The sequence below is a fragment of the Mustela lutreola genome, chromosome 6 (assembly GCF_030435805.1).
Source record: "Mustela lutreola isolate mMusLut2 chromosome 6, mMusLut2.pri, whole genome shotgun sequence".
NCBI lineage: Eukaryota > Metazoa > Chordata > Mammalia > Carnivora > Mustelidae > Mustela > Mustela lutreola.
Window position 1 is genome coordinate 156,788,868 of NC_081295.1, and position 20,338 is coordinate 156,809,205.

The 20,338-nt window shown below is 47.5% G+C and overlaps 4 non-coding genes across 4 annotated transcripts; 2 read left to right on the forward strand and 2 right to left on the reverse strand.

Moving 5' to 3' along the window:
• Positions 1-10,669: 10,669 nt before the first annotated feature.
• Positions 10,670-10,742, reverse strand: TRNAK-UUU (transfer RNA lysine (anticodon UUU)). Its single transcript has one exon. It is a non-coding gene; the product is annotated as a tRNA-Lys (tRNA).
• A 1,161-nt stretch (positions 10,743-11,903) lies between these two features.
• On the reverse strand, positions 11,904-11,975 carry TRNAM-CAU (transfer RNA methionine (anticodon CAU)). The gene has a single exon. It is a non-coding gene; the product is annotated as a tRNA-Met (tRNA).
• Positions 11,976-14,061: 2,086 nt separating this feature from the next.
• On the forward strand, positions 14,062-14,167 carry TRNAL-CAA (transfer RNA leucine (anticodon CAA)). Its single transcript has 2 exons — positions 14,062-14,099; positions 14,122-14,167. It is a non-coding gene; the product is annotated as a tRNA-Leu (tRNA).
• Positions 14,168-15,130: 963 nt separating this feature from the next.
• On the forward strand, positions 15,131-15,235 carry TRNAL-CAA (transfer RNA leucine (anticodon CAA)). Its single transcript has 2 exons — positions 15,131-15,168; positions 15,190-15,235. It is a non-coding gene; the product is annotated as a tRNA-Leu (tRNA).
• The last annotated feature ends 5,103 nt before the right edge of the window (positions 15,236-20,338 follow it).

Genomic DNA, 20,338 nt, shown 5'->3' on the forward strand with positions numbered 1-20,338 from the left:
AAGATACAAATGTAGTGACCCCAAGGGGCACATGCACCTGAATGTTTATAGCAGCAATGTCCACAATAGCCAAACTATGGAAAGAACCTAGATGTCCATCAACAGATGAATGGATAAAGACGATGTGGTATATATACACAATGGAATACTATGCAGCCATCAAAAGAAATGAAATCTTGCCATTTGCAATGACGTGGCTGGAATTAGAGGGTATTATACTAAACGAAATAAGTCAATCAGAGAAAGATAATTATCATACGATCTCCCTGACATGAGGAATTTTAGAGGCAGAGTGGGGTGTTTGTGGGGTAGGGAAGGAAAAAATGAAACAAGATGGGATCAGAAGGGAGACAAACCATAAGAGACCCACAAAACAAACTGAGGGTTGTGGGGGGAGGGGGTATGGAGAGGGTGGTGGGGGTATGGACATTGGGGAGGGTATGTGCTATGGTGAGTGCTGCGAAGTGTGTAGCCTGATGATTCACAGACCTGTACCCCTAGGGCTACAATGCATTATACGTTAATTTTTAAAAAAACTGAAAAATAAAACAAAACTGAGTGCTCTGTCCACATGAAGAGATCCCCAAATACTTCCAAAATAGAAAAGCAAAGTACCATCATTCTTTTGGAAAGAGGGGGAAATTGGAAGGATCCAGCCCCCACATCTAATCACACTGGCCCCCGTTCACAGAGAACCGAAGCCAAGGAAATGACAAAGCTACTGCAGGAGATGGTACCCAAAGCAGAAAGGGAAGGGTCGAAATTACCTGGCTACGCTGTCCCTCTTCTGCTCTGATCTCCCACGAGTGCGTTTTATTCACTAACATAAACTGCAGACAGGTGGGAAGTTGGTTTGGGAAATGCAGCCTGAGGAGTGGAGCCCTCAGGATATAAAGTAGTGCAGAAGGAGGGGTTGGAAAGATGAGGATCCACGGATAAGTGAGGGCCACCTCATGAGAATGTGCATTGGAACAGCAGAGGGTGGAAAGACTGGTGAAATACGACCCAGAAATGCTACAAGGTTCTAGAAAGCTTTGACAGGTTTGTACGTATGAAATGAAGTTTCTTTTTTTTTTTTTTAAAGATTTTATTTATTTATCAGAGAGAGAGAGAGGGGGAGAGAGCGAGCACAGGCAGACAGAATGACAGGCAGAGGCAGAGGGAGAAGCAGGCTCCCCGCCAAGCAAGGAGCCTGATGTGGGACTCGATCCCAGCACGCTGGGATCATGACCTGAGCCGAAGGCAGCTGCTTAACCAACTGAGCCACCCAGGCGTCCCGAAATGAAGTTTCTTTTAATCAAATTATCACTTAGAATGAAAACACAAGTTACACTGAGAAAGGTTAATTGCAATTCAAATAAGTGAATTGCAAGAAACTGAAGAGAAAAAGAAAAAAATATATCAAGAACTCCCACATATGAAAAAGTCAAGCACATCAACCCAGTCAAATAAATAAGTAAACCAGAATTCAGGAGACCATTCAAATGTATAAATCCAAACATATGTAGAGATGTTCAACCTCACTGTGACACAAAAATTGTAAGCCATTCCTCAATAAACTTTCCACTTGATAGGATAAAAATTTAATGGACAAAAATAACAATAGTTGGAGAGGATTTGAATAAACAGTATCCCTTTATACACAGCCCAAAGAGACCATGATGGTTAATTTCAAGTGTTATTTTGCCTGGATCACAGGGTACCCGGATATTTGGCTAAAGATTGTTTCTAGGTATGTCTGTGAGGGTGTTTTTGGATGAAATTAGCACTTGAATGAGCAGATTCACTAAGGCCTTTTGCCCTTGACAGTGTGGATGAGCACCATTCAAGCCCTTGAGAATCTCAGCAGAACACAAAGACAGAGAAAGAATTCAGCCCCTCCTGCCTGTTGGCTCAGGCTATAAACATGGATCTTCTTCTGCCTTTGGCACTCCTGGTTCTCAGGCCCTTGGAGTCAGATTGAATTACATGGGGCAGAATGTTGTGGACTGAATGTTTGCAAACCACAAATTCACGTTGAAATCTTGATCTCCAATGTGATGTTACTGGGAAGTGGGTCCTTGGAGAGATGATTATGTTATGAGTTAGTCCCTACTGAATAGGATTAGTGCCCTTTAAGGGAGATCCCAGGGAGCTCTCCTGTCCTTCTGCCCTATAAGGACTCAGGGAGAAGACAGTGGCTTATGAACCAGGAAGCTCTCATCAGACCCTTGATGTCAGACATCCCAGTCTCTAAAACTGAGAAATAAATTTCTGTTTCTAAGCCACCTATGATCATTTGTCCCGGTGGCCCTGTTTTGGAACCTGGACTGGATCCTGATGGAAGAACCAAGTGACACTCGGAGATTTTGGAGGATTAGAAGTTTATTTAACAAGGGCAGGCTCAGAGGAGACTATTTTCCAAAGGTCTGAGTCCTGAGCATGAGCAGGGATGGGAATTTATACCCTTCTACTTCCACATACTTGGCACTTTTGGCGTGTGCGGGAAACAGGGTAGGAAAGAAGAACCTGAAAGGGCTTTGAGACAGGGACTGGTTTGCTGGTTTGGTCGGCCATCGTAGAGTACAATTTTTCCCTATCATTCCCCTCTTTGATGCCCCTTTAAATGCCTAGTTTAGAGGGCATCATTATCATCTATTATGATGGCCCTGCAAGCCTAGTATTTGGACAGTGAGTGGTTTGCCCAGTGACAGTGTTTTCTATGAACTTAGCAATCCATCTTAAGGTTCCTAAGGCTGCCCAATAAGCAATAACAATAACAAGTTTCTGGGAGAAAGTCCAGTCAGACAGGGCAGCAATGTAAAGTCCAACTCCTGAGGTGAGGGTGTTGGTGTCATGGCGACAATAGCCAGGGACCACGGTGAACAGATGTCCATCAGTCAGTGGGGTCTCATCGAAGATGGAGCTGGGGCAGGTTTGTAGGATATGGCTGGGCTTTCCATTGTGTGATTGATCCAGCTGGTGAGGGCCTGAGACACCTAAGACCCTGAAGGCAGTAGGGGTGGTTAGAACAACAGTGTAGGGCCCTGTCCACCATGGTTTGAGGGGTCCGTTCTAAAGCTTCTCGGGAGATGCACCTTCAAGTTTTTCCAGGGCTTGGAGGTGTTGGGACACTTCTCTGTTTCCAATCTGTTCACCGTCTCCTCTAAGCCTACTTACTGGGGGGAGGGGCTGCCATAGAGTCTTTGAGGTGAATTATAGCTGCGGCAATCTTTTACATCCAGTTGGCTAGAATAAACAGTACCAATGACCCCCAACTTTATGCTCTATATAAGTGTGACATTCAGGTCCAGGCATAAGGGTGGCTGGATTTAAAGTCTGACAGGTTTTAGGGATTATTTCAGACATATCTATCACTGTAGCCTGGTATTTAATAAGTTGACATCCATTGACAGCCTTTGGTTTCTAAGAAACTTTGGACCTGATGTGAAGTCATTACAGTCAAGGGCTGTCCAATAGGGAACTTTGGGGCTCTTTTTACCAGGAGCACTGTTGTATGGTTAGAAAGCCTTTGTTTATAATTGTATCCCAATAGAGGTGGCTTCTAGGATAAATATAACTCAAAAATACCATTAAGATCTTTGTTTGAGGTATTAACATTCTAATTACAAAAGATCAGTGGTAAGTGGGAGAAAACTTGTCTCAGGAGGTAAGGTTACCCCAAGTGCATTACTCAACCAAGCATAAAGAAAGGGGTATTATCCTTTATCTCCACAAGTCCATAGTTAACCCTATGGAGTAGGGTATGCTCTGGCTTTTAGGGAATGATTTCATTATCCCAGTCACACAGAATTGGTCAAGGTGATAACTTACACAATTGTTGGGGAATCAGTCCCATTTTCCAGTTGTTTAATCACGTGCCATGGGGTCCTGTTATTATTATCCCCACAGAATAATAAGCAAGAAGATTGTTTATGTATGAGTTACGCTGATAATTTCTCTGAAGTTTACCTCAAGTTGTCTAGCTGAGGTAAACAACAAACATTTAGAGACAATCAAATCTAGAATTCAACATTCACAAGTGTGGGTATTATTTAAACAATTTTTCTCTCTAAAATAACCTTCATTTCCAGAGATAGCCAAATCAAGACTAATTTACTTGAGACACAAATCCAGTCTAACCAACCTCACCTAATTATTTACATAAGCTCAGCAAGAACAGTGAGTGATCATATAGATCTTTTAGAATCTGCTTTGCTGGAACTTTATAAGGAATCTCTAGGTTGAACGTTTAGTAGCCTCTCCAGGCCAGAAGCCAAGCCATGTCCCAAGCCATGTACTTGCCATCAGACATGCCTGCAATAACTCTTAAGATTTGGGCAAATTCCTCTTCATGAGGTCCCCAAATACCCTGAGGTTCCTGTACCTGCCAGGAAGTGACATTCTTTACTCACCTGGTGAGGCTGCTGGGAACTCTGTAAGCAAGGTATCAGGCCAACAGTTCCAAGGGGCTTTATGACTCCAGTTTCACAAAGTCAACCTTAGCTCCTTAAAGCTGTCTGGTCATATCTGAATCTATGCATGTCTTTCTCCAATATGACGTTCCAGTCAAAGTCTTGGTAAAATAACCCATGTTTCCAATGTCCTGTTGCAAGAAGAACAGATTCTTACTGAACTTATGAAAATGACTAGGATTTCCATGGAAGAAGGAATACTTACTGAGACCTTTCTCAGGGTTTCAGAGGGTTCAGATAGAGAGAAAAGTTGAATGCTTTAATTTGCTTACAAATGATTATTTTATCATGTTTCTGTAGGTCATAGAAATCTTACATTTCCTTAATCAGGAAGAGTGAACATTAAGGAACCAGCAATGTTTTTCAAACAAGGATCACAAAACTGTAATCATCTTTTTAGTTCATTTAGTCCCATGTTACTGATTCTTGTTCAGTGTGAATGCAGCTTCTTAGTTCTGGAAGTTCTTACTCATTTCAGTTTTAGGATTTTTAATATACTTAATACCTGTATCTGTCCTAAAAGTTCTTTATATGAATCTCTTTGAAGGTATAACTCACTTTACAAGACAGTTAAAATAATTATAAATGACAAGCTCAGAAAAGACATGGTTAATGATTTGATAGGAGAGTTCACTATGATATGATTAGACAAGGAAACTCAGGTATTCTGTGATACATAACACTTCAACAGCCAGAACCAGAACATTAAATACCAAACAAGCAAGCCTAATTAGTCAACAAGACTTTGTTAATGACTTATATGTTAGGGAAGTTTGTTAAAACTTAGAAAGTTTTAAAGCGCAGGCCTACATAGCATTAGGGATGTTAAAGACCTGATAAATTCAAGACACAGAAACTGGTTTTTCTAAACAGGCAGAGAGAAAACAACTATTTGCATTTTCTTATCAAGAGCAGACCAACAATTGAGAATACTTTGTCTTTTTGAAAAGAGAGAAAACCAACTTTCTACACCAGTGTCTTTTTAAAATTCATTTCAATCTTAGTCCATCCTGACCACACCTAAAATTCATTTCCAAAGATATCTCATCACAAACCTTCTACAACTTTGCTTTGTATTCAGGTTTTGTCCCAAGCCATTTCTTTCCAAACAACTATCTCATTTAGGACAAAATTACCTTCTCTTACCTTTAACAAAATGCATGCCAATTCCTTATCTTTCTTACGTATCTCCTACTTTTCCACATACAGGGTTGATTCCCTTATTTCCATCAGGCTTAGTTACAGTTAGCAGAATTTTACCCTCTTTAGAAACCTTAATCTCTGGTGAAGACTAAGGAGTAACCAATTGTGAACTGTTACACCAGAATTCTTAAATGGCAAATCTATGAATGAGTAAAGCACAAAAAATGTTTACCAACAGATTTAAATATCCTTAGTTCTTTGCAGTAAGCCAAAAGGACAAATCTATGTCCAGTAATCAATGCTTTAGCACTTTATCCCATTTGGAAAAGACTTAGATGTCCAACAAATTTAATTCCATTTGTCATCCAACCAAAACTTTAACGTTGAACAATTACCTATGAAATTACCCAACAATTACCACTTTAACAATTACCCATGAAAACTTTAATGAGACAATTGACCATTTTAGTCATCTTTTTACTAACAACCCAACAGAGGTAACATGAGGTTATTTGACATTCAGTAAACCTTGACAGAATAAAAGTTTGTTTACCACTGATAATTTAAAAGACACATATGGGGGCACCTGGGTGGCTCAGTGGGTTAAGCCTCTGCCTTTGGCTTAGGTCGTGATCTCAGGGTCCTGGGATTGAGCCCTACATCTGGCTCTCTGCTCAGCACGGAGCCCTCTCTGCCTGCCCTATCCCTACTTTTGATCTCTCTCTGTCAAATAAATAAATAAAATCTTTAAAAAAAAAAAAGACACATCTGTCTGAATTAAACCAACAAACTTAGTTTAAGTGTTAAATTATGTTCCACCAGGATCTTCCCTATGGTCAATTTTCACCTGAGACACGTGGGGAAATCTGGAAGGGGTGGTGTTAGGTCCTGGGGGTGCTCTTCTTGCTCCCTGACAGTGAAGGGAGGAGTCGTGGTGCTTCAGGCACTGAGCATGGTCTTAAAAGCCATTAATGCAGGCCACACCCAAGGTAGTGCAGAAACAGGAAAACGGGGATGGGGAGGCAGAAGAGACAAAGTGCTGCCAGAGGACAGAGAAAAGTTTCTGGGTTCAGGAGACCATCTGTTCCAGAGGAGCAGATGCCATGTTTTCCCGCCAACAAGGGGGTGGGGGGATAGACAATCCATATTGGGCCAGAGAGGACAGGGAATTTCCCCGAAACAAAGGAGTTTTGGCCGCTGCTTGGAAATATTCCTTAAACTTCCCATCCTGAAGGACATGTGGGATCGTGACCTGAGTAGAAGGCACATACTTTGCCAACTGAGCCACCCAGGTGTCCCCCCCCCCCCCCGCCGCCACTTTCTCTTAAAGGTAGATATGAGAGCTCCTGTTATTTTACATCCTGTTTGTCTGGATCCAGTTTCCTGTGGGCTGTCAGAGCTGCTAAATCCGGTATCTCCCCACACATGCTACTTACAAGAAGCAGGAACACTGTCTTCCTGCAGCTCAGCTTTAGGCTCTGGGTCAAAGGAGGACTGTGGTCCCCACACTTTCCGATGGGTTCATCTTTGTCCAGAGCTCATCCGCTGTCCCTGATGGTCCCGGGCAGGGCCTTCCTGATAGATTTTGCTTCCTTACTGGCTTTGGGTTCTTTTACTAGGGTTACAGACGTCCTACTTTGGTCCTTCCTATTAGCACAGAACCAGACCTATGGGGGCAGAGTTTGGGCTATCTGAAGCCAAGAATCAATATATGGAAATTGGTCAGGGTGTCTGGGAATCCTGGCCATAATTTTGTAAATGACCTGGACACTGGGTAGGTCTTAGGGCACCCTTGGAGGGCCAGTTTGACCCCAAAGGTGGCCCATTCCAATTCACATAAGGTGCCTAATTTTCCAGATGTTTTGATCCCATAGTCTCCTGAGAATTGCTTCTTAAAATTTTGAGTGTTCAGTCTAAGACCTTTCGTTTTGAAGAGCCTCCACGATGATGAGCAGGGAGGCTCCCTCGGCCACCCTGTGCGTTCCCTCCCTGTGTCACTGGCATGAAGACTAATGAAGGGTGGGTGTCCCTCCGAAGGGGAGACCACTCAGATGCCCCCCAGTCTGCCATCCCAGAGGATACCTGGGTGCCTCTTAGCCTTAGCGAGTCTGTATGAACTCCAGACTGGCACTCCAAAGGGGCTCGCCTTAGACGCTATGAGGTCACCACGGAAGCAGGTTAGGGCCACTCGGGCTCTGCAGGCTTCTGGGGACCCTAAGGGTGCCCGCCGGTGGAGCCACAGAATCAGTCCGCCCGACAAGCCAGGTCAGACTGCTCATTCCCTCACGCATTCACACCGAAGTTATTACAGTTCCTCCCCCCAGGAGGCCCGGACCAGTGGAACTCCTTCCGGAAATTCCTTCCCATCCCCCTTGCGGGCGAGGTGTTCCTGACCTGAAGGACCCGCCCCCAGGGAGGCCCTACCTGTGAGACCTCTGAGAGGTCCCTGGGAAGTGGTCTGTCTCCCCTTCCACCCTCGGGGGTGGGCCTGCTGGGTCCTGGGGCCCCAGGCCTCACCGGAATCCGACGTCGCGACCAGGTCCTCACCTGCCAAGTCTCCTTCGAGTCCGCGTGGGAACAGCCTGCCCGCCGGAGGCGCCCAGGCGGGAAACTGCCGGAAATGAGCCAGGGCGCGGGAAACTGCCGGAAATCAGCCAGGGCGCGGGAAACTGCCGGAAATCAGCCAGGGCGCGGGAAACTGCCGGAAATGAGTCAGGCACGCCTTCTCCTTTACGACCTCCGGCGGTGCCCCAAGCCCGTGCAACCCAGCGCCCTTGGGTTTCCTGGTCAGGGAACCAAGTGTTACGGAACCTGGCCTGGATCCTGACGGATCCCGACGAAGAACCAAGTGGCTCTCGGAGACGCTGGAGGATCGCAGGTTTATTTAACACTGGTGGGCTCAGAGGAGACGGTCCTCCACAGGTGTGAGCCCCGAGCACAAGCAGGGAGGGGATTTATACCCTTCTACATCGCATATTGGTACTTTTGGGGTAGGAAAGACGAACCTGGAAGGGCTTTGAGACAGGGACTGGAATTCCCTTGCTGTCGTGGTCAGACAGCTTAGAGTACAATTTTTCCCTGCCACCCCCAATGGCCTAAGATGGGGCATACCTTTTTACAACTTTGGAAAAAACAGTTTGTCATCACCTCAACTAGTTAAACATTTACATGACCTAGCAAATCAGCAATTTGTCTTCTAGGAAGGTACTCACAAGATATACCTGCACACTTTGCTTTCTTGAGCTTTGCTTTACTGTTTTTATTGTTCCTTATAAACTGCAGGTTTGCGGCACCCCCCGCACTGAGCAAGTTTACTAGCGCCATTTTCTGAATGGCATTCTCTTACTTTGTGTCCCCGAGTCACACTTCGGTAATTCTGATGATATTTCAAATGCTTTCATTATTATTATATGTGTGGTGGTGATCTGGATCAGTGATCTTTGATGTTACTGTTGTAACTGTTTTGGGGTGCCATGAACTGTGCCCAAACCATAGAGTGAACGTAATTCATAAATGTTGTATATATTCTGACCATTCTACCTGCTGGCTGTTCCCCATCCCTCTCCCTCTCCTTGGGCCTTTGTATTCCCTGATACACACCGATACTGAAAGTAGGCCAATTAGTAACTCTACAATGGTTTCTAATTGTTCAAGTGAAAAGGAGGAATGGCGTGTCTCTCTCTTTAAATCAAAAGCTAGAAGGGGTCAAGTGAGGAAGGCATGTTGAAAGCCGAGACAGCGGAAAGCCAGGTCTCTTGTGCCAAACAGTTGGCAAGCGGTGAACACAAAGGAAAAGTTCTTGAAGGAAATTAAAAGTGTTATTCCAGTGAATACACGAGTGATAAGAAAATGAAACAGCATTATTGCTGATACGGAGAAAGTTTGAGTTGTTTGGACAGAAGATCAAACCAGCCACATCAGAGCTGGAGCCTCATCCAGAGAAAGGCTTTGAGTCTCCAGTTCTAGGAATGTTGTTCCTGAACTATTTATCAAAAAGTCTATCTTTGCACCCATGGTTTGAAATGCATTCTTTATCATATATTAAATGTCCTTATTGTGATTTGGTTTATTTCTGGACTTTGTATTTTCTTGCACCGAGTTATTTGTCTATTCATTTGTGAATACCACAATTTGAGATATTTACATATCTGAAAATATTTACATTTCAAGAAATGTGATAAACTAAAAACAGCTGACAAATTGGGGGGAGGAGGAGAGGAGGAAGGGGTATTTGCAATACATATCACAGATAAAGTGTCACCTACATCTCTTTGCATAGTTTTGACTTCGAGAATGTTATCTTTCATGTGCGTACAAAATTAATAAATAAGATAAACAAGGACAGGATAGAGATTCAAAAAGGCACACACCTGATTATTTCAAATTAATAATGTAACAGCAAAGAAGGAGAGAACTAACACAATGAACTTAAGTGCAGTATTTATACTTCATATCATCAGGCTAAAAGCATAAAGAATTATAAAAACTGAATTCACAGCCTTCTGGTTTAACACTGTGCCCACAGAAACCATGCACTAGGAGCCCAGGATCAGGGTCTTTAACCATAATCCAAATCTCTGGGTAACAACAGAAACTTTTTAATGTAAAGACAAAAAAGACAGCTAAGACCATTTCAAAATGTGTTTGCATATCATGGCTTTTACAAGCAGGGGCTTTTAAGATGCCACACATTTTCTATATAGGAAGAGTCAATCTAAACTGTGGGAACAGACTGGACAGAGTCACTGCTTTCTGAAATTCTTGTCGGTTTCCCCCAAATTGCTCCCCTGCCACTCCAAGAGTAACGAATCAGGTCAAGGGAACTTTAAAATGGCCGTCTTGGTAATTCCAACACTTGTGTCTTATTTTTCCATTATGTGCTTTTCCAATTCCTCTTGGCAATTCGGGCCCAAATTTCAGTTTTTATTGGGTAGAGGTAATTAATGAAACACTAGAACATAAACCTCTTCAAGGATATGCCTTTGGTCTGGCTGTTACCAATATCCCACTCTAGAGATGTTCTCAATGAGCTCTACTTACATAGACTTAACTGAAGTAAAAGTACCCAGGATCGCCTGAACAGGGACTTGAACCCTGGACCCTCAGATTAAAAGTCTGATGCTCTACCGACTGAGCTACCCAGGCCTCCTGAAAAAGCTTAGTTCACTATATAAAACAACTAAGAGATCCAAGAAGTGCTAACTACGTTCATGGTTTCAGAAATTACCAGCCTCTTCCAGGTGCAAGGGTCACACACCTCAGCTCTGCAGTACATCTGAGCTTGATGGCACTGAGCATTGCAATTCTTCCTTCCACAATTATAGGGTGGTATTTACTGCAGGAGGAGTAACAGGAAAGTGGCTCAGAACTCGGTGGGATCCGGTTCGCAAGTCCCTCACCAGCTCACCAGCTCACCAGCTCACCAGGAGGAAGAGGTGTCCCTTCCTCCAATGGCTTCTGTAAGTGGGAAGAACTTCAGGAGAGCCAAAGCTTGCGTAGAGATGGAAGTTGTGGCACAAGGCAGGAGGTTCACTTCCTGTCCTTTCCAACCGTGTTTTCTTTCGGAGTTGGGGGGTTCTAGGACATTAGGGGCAGAGCAACAGACAGACAAAAGTGACACCCTCTCCTAAGAGGGGCTTCTGTCCGGAAAACTAACCCCCTGGGAAACCCACCGCTCTGCAATTCCGTCCTTGTCATTCCTCATCTTTCCTCCACGCTCCTTTCCTTCACCCTCTCCCCGTGTCCCTACCCCCCCCCTCCCTCTCACCTGCCCACCCTCCCCTTTGCCAATTGCGCTATTTTTGCACCCACTCGTCCGGCCTTCCACTGCAGTGAACCCTATAATGCGCCGCCCCTCACCACCCACGCACCGGAGTCCACTCGGGTACACTGGCTCTATTTTTTAGCTCCACGTTTGATCTTGAGCTACAACCTAGTAAAAGGCAGGAAGGACCAAGCAGATGAAAAGGCGTCCGGCTTCTCTCACTGCAGATCTTTGCTCGCTCATGAGACACGGTAGGCCCACTGCAGAGGCAAAGAAGCAGGGGTAGAGTCAGTGCATATGGGCAGTAACTAAGATGGTGCGTTGTTTCCCAAAGTGTTGTGAGCTTTAAAAATGTGAATACAGACACAATTTTGATAATGAGTGAGTTTCAACAAGATCCAAAGGAGAACAAGAAATGTAAAGAATAGTGCCACGATCATGAATGTCTGGGACTTGGTTTCCTCGGCCTGGTGTTCTGTGGGAATTTTGGGACTTGAGAGAATAAAACGCGCCGAATTCGCGTTGCGAGGAATAAGATACTGTAGCAGAGGATGGTTTCGATCCATCGACCTCTGGGTTATGGGCCCAGCACGCTTCCGCTGCGCCACTCTGCTGACTGCCATGAGCATTTCTCTGATTCCCACAAATTTGGAAGTGCCTTAGTACAGTCATCCCCGAGCGTCAATTTCCCCTTTTCCTCTTGCGCACCCGTCTCCTCTCCAACCGTCTCCCACTCTGGGTGTACCCCACGTTGCCTTCTCAAACGCGCCGCCTACAAGAAGTCTCTAGGACGCCTGCGCCTGTGCAATCTTCTCAAGAAAAACCAGAACCTGAACGGAAGCCCTTTCTCGGGAGCTCGGTGTTCGCCCGTTTGGGCTTCCCACACGGATTTCCAGGGATGGGTTCCAAACTGAGATCGCCCGCGCCTACACCAGAGCACTCCGCCGCTCCGCGACCCCACCGGGACGAGTGCTTGGGGGCAGAGCCTGGGCGCGGGGCTCCGGAGCAGGGCCCGGCAGGGGCGGGGCGGGGCGGGGGGAGGGCCGGGCAGAGGGTGGAACACGGGCTGAGAGAAGGGCCGGGCAGAGGGAGGGACAGGAGCAGGGCTAGGAGGAGGGCTGGGCGAGGGATGGTGGGGCGGGGCGAGGGCCGGGCGGAGGGAGGGGCAGGCGGGGGCGGAGCTCCTAGCGGCGGGTCACTGTCCGCATCAGGCGGGGCGCCCGGGGGCCAGCGGAGCGGCGGCAGGGGAGGAACAGCAAGCGGTGGTTGTAGAACGGTCTCTCGCAAGGTTACAGGGAAGTGGGGACGGCAGGAATCTCGCGGGAGGCTCGGCGCCGTCCTCCGCTGCAGTGGGACGTGCTGCCTACAGGAAATCTCCGATTTCTAGTCTCCACACTGAGTAGGTGCGTGTGAGAGAGTGTGTGCGTGTGTTGTGACCACCTGATCTGTGGACCGTGGAGCGGAAAACAGAGGCTCGGGGCGCTTTCTAGTTATGTCCGTGGACCACTTTTGTCACCGAAGCCTGGTTCTTCCGGACAAAGAATCCCGCAAAGCTGTTTTTAAGGCTTTTCCATCTCCTCCTTTCTTAGCTAACACCCTTTGCCTGCGCCTTCCTTCCTGTCCCTCTCAGAGACTGTCTCATCTTCCACCTTCCAAGGATGCCCGGAGACCATAGTTGAGAAGCTATCTCTTCTGCAAAAGTAGCTGAAGCCTCCTCTCAGTTCCTAAAGGTAGTTTCCTTTTTCCCACCAGGGACTTGGCCTTACAGCTATCACAGCCCAAGGTGAGCTTACCTTGCTGGAATCTTTGCTCACACCTGAGCCCATGGCCTGCTGCTTATTTACTCAAAACCAGACTTCTCTCCTTTCGGCTTCATGGTTATGTGTCATATTCTTTTGTATGATTCGGATTGCTCTAAAGTTTAAAAAGAAAAAAAGTCTTGAACATAGAAGGTGCTTGCTACCGCAGAGGTAAATTTTTTTTAATGGATTTTTGCAAAGACAGGTTATCAATACTCCATACGTCTTAAGGAACCAGAAATCATTCTTCTCCAAGGGCAGAGAGAACCCCAGTTTCTTGAGATGAGCCTGGCCACCAATATTCCGAAAACAGAGGTGTGATGTCTATTGCATGAACTCCAGCCTTGGGAAATTCTAGTTGATTCCTTTCTGAGCTGTTCTTTCCTTCTCAATTTTCCCTCTGAAATCTTCAGACCACCATTCCACTCTTTTTCATTTCCTCTGCTACAGAACCTGCAGAATTTGTGTTAACCTCCTAAGACAGAAGCCATGGGGTCATGACTTCCCGAGGATGGTGTCAGACCCAGTGACCTCCCAGATGCGGGAGAGTCTGTGAACCTCAGGGAGAGCCCCCTAGACGGCGGTCGCCACGCGGCGCGGATCAAATCTGCATTCCCAGCGCCCCACGCCTAAGGCCGGTCCTGCAAGTCGCAGCCAGTAGGATTCGTGGGGCAGAGGAAGAAAGACCTCCAGAGAGGCGTGGGCGCCTGGACTTCAGAGCTGCGTTCATCCGGTCGCCAGCTTCCCCGCAGAACTCGTCCTGTCCCATCTTCGGGTTTTGCAGGTCGTGCCGAATGCTCGATCGCTCCTGCACCTGCTGGAAATAGCTCTCCGCTCCCTTCCTGGATGTTAGGTCTTTGGTCACTGACAGTTGTTACTTCGCACAGCTTCAGCGTGTCGTGTCAGGATGGCCGAGTGGTCTAAGGCGCCAGACTCAAGCACCTGCTTCCCGCTCTGGGACTTCTGGTCTCCGCATGGAGGCGTGGGTTCGAATCCCACTTCTGACAAGGCTCATTTTTGTTCTTGCCATACTCCTCAAATATTTTGCCCTCTTAGTCCTAGGTTTCTCTTCTTCCCGATCGAGACTCCTCCCACTCTCCCGGTGCGCGCAGCCCCATTTCGTTCCTCGCGCGAGGGCAGCACCCTCCGTTACTCCGTCCTTCCCCTCCCCCAACATGTCAGAGCCCCCGGTGACCTCTCTTCCTAGAGAGAAGGCGGCAGCGATTTTTCTGAGAAGGTCATGCCTTGCTCTGCCATCCTGGTGACCTTAAGGAAGCCTGGGAACTTGTCTTAAAAACAAGCAAAACAAAAACGAAACAAAGATGAAAGGGAACCAGAAGGACCTTCTTCTCCTGGGGGAGACGTGCAACCAGGTTCTGTGGTCTGTAGGAGGAAGATGCATAAAGGGCAAACCTTCTGTTTCAGAGGAGCTGCTGTCGGGCCCCCGCCCCGGCGGGTGATGTAGCTGAAAGGCCCCTGGGGGCTCTAGAGAATGGGGGGACCGCATTATCCCGCGGCGCCCGAGCGACCCCGCGGGGCAGGAGGCTCCCGACCCGTGTGGGGAAGTGAAAGATGACGCGTGGCTGCGGCCGGTGGCCTCATTGTCGGGGACAGGAGGAACGCCTCGAAATGCCCTGAACGGGTCTCTCAACGACCCCCTGCGTCCAGGCACTGGTGCGCCGAGCCGGGCCTGCAGGATGCGGGTCGGATCACGAAGATCGCGGTGGCCTGCAGGCAGGTCCCAGGCCAGGTCCCAGGCCAGGTCCCAGGCGGGGTCGCTGCGAGGCCCGAGGCCGGGCTGCGGGGAGGGGCGCCGGCTTCCTGGTCTCCAGGTCTGCAGGAGAGGCTCGGGTTCGCGCGGAGCGCGCGCTCCTCGGTCTTTGCGCTTCTGCATCGGAGTTCGGAGTTTCCGCTTTGGCCGCGAGTCCCCCAAAGCTGAAGTAGGAAACTGAAGCACGTCACAGCGCAGTGTCAGGATGGCCGAGTGGTCTAAGGCGCCAGACTCAAGCACAGCTTCCCGTCCTGGGACTTCTGGTCTCCGCATGGAGGCGTGGGTTCGAATCCCACTTCTGACACTCTCTATTTTTAGCCCCTGAACACCCAACCCTCCATGAGGGAAAAGACCCATAATAGTTACAAGCTAACAGAGAATTTGTTACTCGAAAATGGTAACAAATCCTACTGGAAAGCAGGCAGGAATCAGAAAAGGATACTGCGAAGTCCTGAAGACAGCTCTGTCCGATTTCCCTGGTCCCAAGTCAGGGGTGTTCAAAGGAGAGAGAGGAAAAATGCTACTAGAAGCTGGAGAAGGGGCACCTGGCTGGTTCAACCGGTAGAATATGCTCTTGTTCTGGAGGTTGTGAGTTCCAGCCCCATGTTTGGTATAGAGATTACTCAAAAATAAAATCTTTTTTTAAAAAAAAGAAGTCGAAGGGAGGGCCCTGCTCTCTAAAGTCTAATGGCAGGAGGTTGAGCAACACTGTTCCTGTGCTAATGTGAAAAGTAGGACATGGACCTAATGAATTTAGGGATTCATCCAAGGAAGTGTCCGGGCAATGTTTTGAAGGTGTCACCTTGCTTATCCTAGATGCCTAGATGGTAACATGAGTCATGAGAGAGATAAACAAAAGAAAGAAACATTCATTATAAAGGAACCAGGACTTGCTGGATATCCAGTAAGAAGACTGTCCCTTTGCCTGGGTAGTTCAGTCTGTTAAGCTTGTCTTCGGCTTAGGTCATGATTCCAGGATTTGGGGATCCAGTTCCCCATCCGGCTCCTTGCTCAACAGGGAGCCTGCTTCTGCCTCTGTCTGCTGTTCTCCCTGCTTGTGCTCGCTCTGACAAATAAATAAAATCTTAAAAAAAAAAAAAAAAAAAAGATTGTCCCTCATTGCCAGCCTCTCCAGATGACAGACAACATCACAATTAAGAAAAGCCTTCTGGGAAAACATCAGGAAAACACGGTCTAAAGATGAAGCCAATAATGCAACTGTAAAACCTTTGGTCAGATCCCTGAAGGATGCCAGGTGACACCTCGGCCATCATGGGATTCAGAAATTACATATATATGTGTCGCTCTCGCCGGCAAGAACGACCCGGAGACGTGATGGGTGGCAAGCTTCTTTATTTGTTCGTTTTCCTCTCTCGCTTTTCTCTGTCCCACAGGCAATCTCCCCACTATATATATATCCACCGCCTCGGCCAATCACCGCTCTAGTTACGCGCCCCTCTCCCTGATCACGCAGTGCGCACGGGCTCACCCATGTCTGCCGTCAGCCAATCAGTCTCGCTTCGTCAAAACCCGGGCACTTCCGCATACGTGACTCCTTGCATCTATTGCATGGCTCTCCACAGCTCCCCCTTTTTATTTATATTTTATGGCAGGGATCGTGCCTGTCTTAGGTTGCCAATCCTCAGCATACATGCTTACCCGTCATCGGGTACTCCCCCTGGTCGAAGAGCCCCTGTCTTAGGTTGCTATGGTGTGGGATCAGTCTTACCCGTCTTTGACTACCGATCCAGCATATTGAGCCATATCTGGGGGGAGGTACCAGCCTCTAGAGCCATCATAGCTTGCACCAAAACTTGTTGTTGCCGTTGCTGCCGTTGCGCAGCTTTACAGATGCACCTCACTAGGAGTACTTGAGCCAGAATCATCAATACCACAAAGGCTCCTACGCCTGCCCAGTTTTTGAGGAACGAGAGTGACTGCTGTAGCATGACAACCCAATCCAAAGCAGTACAGTGGTAAAGCAAAGGCTACCCGATAGATGGAGGGTAATATTAGTAAGGGGTTTCTCCTCAGGAGAGAAGGGGACCCATGGCAGGCCTGTAGACGCGTTAGTGGTGAAAAAAAGGGGGGTAAAATATCTGACTCATTAGTCAGGGGTAGAGGGGACGGCCAAGCCTTCGCCAGGGCCCACAGCTGAACTGGTTCCGCCTTCGCCGCGGGGTTGAGCTGTAGGACAGTCGTCATCACTATTGTCATTGTCACCAGCATCCTCCGCAGGTTCCGTGGCCACCAGCCTGGTGAGTCGCTCTGGTACCCAGAGTGGGGCGGGCGCATCCTGCGGGAAAACACAAAGGGAACCTCGGTGCCACCTAAGCACCGGGTCAGGCCCTTTCCATAAGCCAGTGAGGACATCTTTCCACTTCACCATTAACTGCTGTGTTTTCTGTTGGCCCCAATGCCGCTCCGCGGCCGAAATGCCATCTCTGTCAACCGTGAGAAAATTTAAAATAAAGGTGACCAAATTGGTGAGGTCATTGGGTGTATGGTAATCATCCCCAACTCCCCCTTTTTGTATTTTTTGCAAGGTAGTTTTAAAGGTTAGATGCGCGCGCTCCACGACGCCCTGGCCTTGAGGATTATATGGTATGCCTGTAGCATGCTGGATATTGTAGCAGGCCAGAAAGTTGCGAAAACCTGCAGAAGTGTAGGCAGGGGCATTGTCTGTTTTTAGGTGCTTTGGCACTCCCCAGCAGGCAAAGCTGCGCAGGCAGTGGGACATCACGTTTTTGACATTTTCTCCTCGCAAGGGGGTCGCACTAACAACCCCCGAGCAGGTGTCCACACTCAAGTGGACATACCTTTGCTGCCCGAAGGAAGGAACGTGTGTTACATCCATTTGCCACAGATGGTTAGGCAGTAGCCCTTTGGGATTTACCCCTAAGGAGGGCATGGGCAAGTGCACCACACAATTGCCACAAGACTTCACGATGTCTCGTGCGTCAGCTCTTGAGATGTGAAAGCGTGCCTTTAATGTTAGGGCATTGACATGCCATCTTTCATGATATCTTTTAGCATCTTCCAGAGCGCTACAAACATAAAAGCGCGCGGCCGCGTCAGCCATTCGGTTTCCCTCAGCCATAGGTCCCGGAAGGTCTGAGTGTGCTCTGAGATGTCCGATATAAAAAGGGGCACCACGAGAGAGTATGAGGTCTTGCAATTCAGTCAGCAGGGAGGAAATTTCTGATTGACTGGCTGAGATAATAGCAGTTTCAATAGATCTGGTAACTACAACTGCATATTTACTGTCTGAAATAATGTTGATAGGCTGATTTTGAAACCTTTGTAGAACACACATAATTACCAACAACTCTGTTCTTTGGGCTGAGGTCAATGGCACAACAACCGGAATTACCTTTCCCTCCACCACGTAGGCGCCAGTTCCAGATTTGCTACCATCTGTAAACAATGTGAGGGCACCGACCAATGGCTCTAATCGGCAGGATTTAGGCCAAATGAGGGGTGTATTTTTGTAGAATTCAATTAGGGGGTGTGAGGGATAATGATTATCAAATGTAACAGGGTAGGCGACCGTCAAAATGGCCCAATCATCATTTTCATGTGTCAGAATGTTCACTTGGGTTTTGTCATAAGGGATTATACATGCATCGGGCAGTCTCCCGAGGACTTGTATGCTAGCTTTGAGTGTTTTGTTTGCCACCATAGCTACAGCTGTAGCATACGGGGTGATGACGCGGCTAAGATTATGGGGTAGGTAGATCCATAGCAGGGGTCCTCCTTGCCATAAGGCTCCTGTGGGTGACCCAGGGGATGGGATGACTATGGCTTTTACAGGTTTTTCCGGATCACACCTATCTGCTGTCGTCAGGGCTAATCTGATTTCGACCAATTGTAATGCTTTGATGGCATCCGAGGTAAGTGCTCTTGGGGAATCCAGCCTAGGATCCCCAGGCAGTATTTCAAATAAGGGTTTCAATTCTGATGTAGTAATTTTTATATATGGTCGAATCCAATTAATGTCCCCCAGAAGTTTCTGAAAGTCATTCAATGTGTGCAGACAATCCCTGCGGATTTGTACCAATTGAGGCCTCACTATCGTGTCAGAGAGTTGCATACCAAGGTATTTCTGTAGGTTCCCTGCTTGAATCTTTTCAGGGGATACAGTTAACCCCCATTCTGCCAATTGCTTCTGTAGGAAAACTAGAGCCGGGGGTAGGGACCCCTCATCTGGCCCGCAGATCAAGATGTCATCCATATAGTGATAACAAACTAGGCTTGGGAATGCTTTCCGAAAGGGTTCCAATGCTCGACTCACATACAACTGACATAAGGTGGGGCTATTAGCCATCCCTTGAGGAAGTACTTTCCATTCATATCTACGGTCTGGTTCAGCATGATTAATTGATGGCAGAGTAAAGGCAAAGCGCTCCGTATCTGCAGGGTGTAATGGAATGGAGAAGAAGCAATCTTCAATGTCAATTATAATAGAGGGCCAATTTTTGGGCAGCGCCGTCACGACTGGAAGCCCTAGCTGAATGGGTCCCATGACTTGCATCTGATCATTTATTTGTCGCAAGTCATGTAACAGCCGCCATTTGCCTGATTTCTTTTTTATTACAAACATAGGGGTATTCCACGGGGACGTGGATTCCTGAATACGTCCCGCTTTGAGTTGTTCTTGGACTAATTCTTTAGCCGCTTGTAATTTGTTTTTTGGTAGAGGCCACTGAGGCACCCATCGTGGCTCATTCTGCTTCCAAGTTATTCTGATCGCCTCAGTGGCCGCTAGGAAAAACCCTGACCCCCCATAGAAGGTGGATTGGGATTTCCCTGGCCTTTGGCCTCAAGGCCTTGGCCGGGCTTATATCCCATGTTTCTCATCATGGCTTGGGAGGCCTCACTATAAAGTTTTTCAGTAGTAATTTTGACATCCATTTGCTCCAGCACATCATGTCCCCACAATGAAACTGGGGTGGCGCAAACGTATGGTTGGAAAATGCCTTTGTGTCCCTCTTCATCCTCCCAATCTAATGATGCGGCACTAATGTCTGGGCTGGTAGCCACCCCTAACCCACGGAGGGTTTGATTAGCCTTGACTAAGGCCCAGGACTTCGGCCAATCTAGACAATTGACGATACTCTTGTCTGCTCCTGTATCCAGGAGCCCCCAAAACTGTCTCCCTCTGATTTTCAGTTTAATCATGGGCCTCTCTTTCATGTCCATGGTAAGGCATGCGAGGGAAGGTCCCGTGGATCCGAGGCCACCCTTTCTTGTCTGGCCTGTAGATGGATAGTTCTCATAATGGCTAGGTAATATTAGGAGCTGTGCAATCCTATCTCCCAGATTTATAATGTTAATGCCTTTTGGAGATGAGATCAGAACTTTGACCTCCCCTTCAAAATCAGGGTCAATTACTCCCGGGTGGACC